This window comes from Triticum aestivum, chromosome 6A (assembly GCF_018294505.1).
Source record: "Triticum aestivum cultivar Chinese Spring chromosome 6A, IWGSC CS RefSeq v2.1, whole genome shotgun sequence".
Classification (NCBI taxonomy): Eukaryota; Viridiplantae; Streptophyta; class Magnoliopsida; order Poales; family Poaceae; genus Triticum; species Triticum aestivum.
In genome coordinates, this window is record NC_057809.1 from 587,262,265 (window position 1) to 587,266,556 (window position 4,292).

The window sequence follows — 4,292 nt, forward strand, 5'->3', positions numbered from 1 at the left end:
TAAAGTTGAGTCCATGAGAAGACTTCGATCACCAGTCATATGATTAGTGCATCCGCTGTCCATAATCCATTCTGAAGCACGAGGTGTCATACTCTGCATTACAGTTAGGGGGATAGGCTTCACCAAGAGTATTGTGAAGCATAAACATTTGATGGGCAAGAGGATTATTGAAGCTCAGATCAAGATTAGGACTGATAGGATGAATGGCAAGCAATTCAGGAACAAAATACATAGTGAGACCATTTGGGCATTTGATCTTGCACCCTACAAGATGTTTTAGGTCCCCAGCAATAGCATCAGACGCCTTTGTTATTCGGCTGGAGACCTTTCCCTGCAAAAGAAAGTTAATTCTTCTTAACCACCCACATCTTCAGGGGTGGCTTAGAAGCAATGAGTCTAAGTGCAGCATCTGAGAACTTCGGCTTTGGAGCCCTAGCAAATAGCCTTGCAGGAGATGAATTATACTCATATGAATAAGAAGAAAAGTTCTTAGTTTTATGAACATAGCGGTTTGAAGATACACGCTCATATTCATAGGTTTGAGTACGGTTTCCCTGCAAAACATTGGCGTTAGGGTGACCTAGGTGAGTCCTCTGTCTATATGAAGCCTTTGGACCATATGAAGCCTTAGGTCTGGGGTTTGTCTTCTTCCCAGGTGGTGTCATGATGACATTCACTGAAAGCTTTTCAAGACAGCTTTTGGGGACCCAGATCTTCTTCATAGGTGGCCCATTCCTGCAGTTAGTATCAATTTATCTGGCAAACACTTCACCATTCTGATTCTTGAACAGTTTATAGTTCGCATCAAAGGATTCATCAATGATAACAGGGTTAGCACAGGTAAAGCCAGATAAGGTGGATGGATCCACTGAAGGTCCCTTTGCAGCAACCCATGTGGTTTTGGGATACTGCTCAGGCTTCCAGTAGGAACCATCAACATTCATTTTCCTCTCGAACCCAACACCCTCTTTCCTAGGGTTTCGGTTCAGAATCTGCTTTTTGAGGACATCGCAAAGTGTCTGATGCCCTTTCAGACTTTTATACATCCCTGTTTCAAGCAATGTCTTCAACCTAGCATTTTCATCAGCAATAGTAGTGGTATCCTCCGCAGAGGGGTTAGTTACCACATCAGTAGTTGAAGGCAATGCAGCAGTAGCAGCAGTAGAACATTCAGCAACAGAGGTAGCGTTATCACGCTCAAGGCATTTAAGACATGGTGGTTCAAATCCATCCTGAGCGGGACTGATCTGTTGAGTGCGAAGTGACTCATTTTCTTTTTGAAGATCTTCATGAGCCACTCTCAACTTCTCAAGCTCTTGCTTCCTTTGAAGATAATCATAGGAGAGCTTTTCATGAGTGGTTGTGAGCGTATCATGACGACTTTCAAGTTCTTGGTACTTAGCATGAAGATTTTTTATGTCTTCAACTAAGGACTGTGAACGAGTCATTTCCGCGTCCAACAGGTCATCGCTTTTGTCTAACAGTTTTTGAGTATGTTCCATAGCCTTTTGTTGTTCAGTTGCAATTTTAGCAAGTGTTTTGTAGCTGGGCTTGGATTCACAGTCAGAGTCATCTTCACTAGATGTTTGAAAGTAAGCATCGCGTGATTTTACCTTGGCACCACATGCCATGAAGCAGTAGGTGGGAGTAGGGTCGTCCTTGTCATCAGCTTCAGCGTTGGTGTGGAAGTCATTGTCTTCAGTGTTGAAGATGGACTTGGCGACATAGGCAGTGGCAAGAGCCAGACTTGCAACACCAGGGTCGGACTCCTCCTTAGATTCCACCTCCGCCTCCTCATAAGCAGACTCCTCCTCTGAATCCATTTCCTTCCCAACAAAAGCACGAGCCTTGCCAGATGAGCTCTTCTTATGAGATGAAGACTTTGATGAGGACTTGGAAGAAGACTTTGAAGATTTCTTCTTCTTCTTCTTCTCGTTGTCCCACAATGTACACTCAGAGATATAGTGTCTAGGTTTCTTGCACTTGTGACATGTTCTCTTCTTGTAGTCATGAGTGGAAGCTTCATCATTTCTTGAGCTGGATCGTGACGACTTTCTGAAGCCCTTCTTCTTGGTGAATTTCTGGAACTTCTTCACAAGCATAGCAAGTTCCTTTCAAATGTCTTCAGGATCATCAGAACTGCAGTCAGATTCTTATTCAGATGAGGAAGCAACTTTTGCCTTCAAAGCGCGAGTTCGGCCATAGTTGGGACCATAGATATCTCTTTTCTCAGATAGCTAGAACTCATGTGTGTTGAGCCTCTCAAGTATATCAGACGGATCGAGTGTCTTGAAGTCAGGACGTTCTTGAATCATGAGGGCAAGGGTGTCAAAGGAGCTGTCAAGTGATCTCAGTAGCGTCTTGACGATTTCATGCTTGGTAATCTCAGTGGCGCCGAGAGCACGAAGCTCATTTGTGATGTCAGTGAGGCGATCAAACGTGAGCTGGACATTCTCATTGTCGTTTCTCTTGAAGCGGTTGAAGAGGTTGCGAAGAACACTGATCCTTTGATCTCTCTGGGTTGAGACGCCTTCGTTGACCTTGGATAGCCAGTCCCAGACTAGTTTTGACGTCTCCAGAGCACTCACACGGCCATACTGTCCTTTGATCAGATGACCACAGATGATGTTCTTGGCAGTAGAGTCCAGTTAAATGAACTTCTTGACATCAGCAGGGGTGACACCTTCACCAGTCTTGGGAATGCCGTTCTTGACGACATACCAGAGGTCGACATCAATGGCTTCAAGATGCATGCGCATCTTATTCTTCCAGTAGGGATATTCAGTTCCATCGAACACGGGGCAAGCAGCGGAGACTTTGATTATCCCTGCAGTCGACATAGCTAAAACTCGAGGTGGTTAAACCGAATCACACAGAACAAGGGAGTACCTTGCTCTGATACCAATTGAAAGTGCTAGTTATCGACTAGAGGGGGGTGAATCGGCGATTTTTATGAAAGTCTTCAAAACATGGAAGTTTCGAAGACAAATAGTAGAAATGAACCTATTGATATGCAGCGGAAGATAAACTACAGAAAGCAAGCCATAGTCAAGTATGCAATGATGTGAAAGTACGATGACTAATGGCAACTAGGTAGTAGGGATCAGGATGGAAGATGGTATGAAGCCAAATAGCAATAGTAGTCAAGCAATGAAGTCAAACAGGTATGACAAGCAGGTAATGACTTCACGAAGACAAACTGTAAGTAAAGGGAAGAGAGGATAGAACCAGTAACTCGTTGAAGACACATGATTTATTTGACCAGTTCCAGTTGCTGTGACAACTGTACATCTGGTTAGGCAGCTGAGATTCAACTCAAAAGACCGCGTCTTCACCTTATTCGCCTTGAGCTAAGGACACACAGTCATCGCCCAATCACTCTGGTAAGTCTTCAAGGTAGACTTCCAAACCTTCACAGATTTCGTTCACCGGCGATCCACAATGACTCTTGGATGCTCAGAACGCGATGCCTAACCGGTGGAGGATTCACAGTCCTCAAGTGTAATAAGTCTTCAAGTCATAGAGACAGAAAGACTTCAGTGATGACTAACACTCTTTGGCTCTGGGTGTTTGGGCTTTTTCCTCGCAAGGATTTCTCTCTCTCAAAGGCTTCGAGGTGGGTTGCTCTCAAACGACAAAAGCCGTGCACTAACTCTGAGCATCCACCAATTTATGGTGTAGGGGGTGGGCTATTTATCGCCACTGGGCAACCCGACCTGATATGTACGAAATGACCCTGGGTCACTAAGGAACTGACACATGTTCCAACGGTCAGATTTCAAACACACAGGGCAACTTTACTTGGGCTACAAGCAAAGCTGACTTATCCAGCTCTGGATAAGTTTTGCTCTCATTGTCTTCGCTCGAAGACATAGGATTTGGGTTGAGCATCACTTCAGTCACTCTCACTGTATTCACTTGGACCCCACTTAACAGTACGGTGGTTCCTACGAGTCAACAAAGAAGAAAAGGAAACAACGAAACAACTAAGTCTTCGCGCTCCACAGTCTTCACCGAATGTCTTCTCATGTCATAGTCTTCAATATGAATATCTTCATGTACCACCATTGTCGTCAATGTCTTCATACATTTTTAGGGGTCATCTCTGGTAGGTAAACCAAATCAATGAGGGACACTACCTGTGTTATCCTGCAATTCTCACAAACACATTAGTCCCTCAACCAAATTTGTCGTCAATACTCCAAAACCAACTAGGGGTGGCACTAGATGCACTTACATACGTGATTATTATACCCAGACATCTTGAGTATATGCTCACTGACAGAACTATT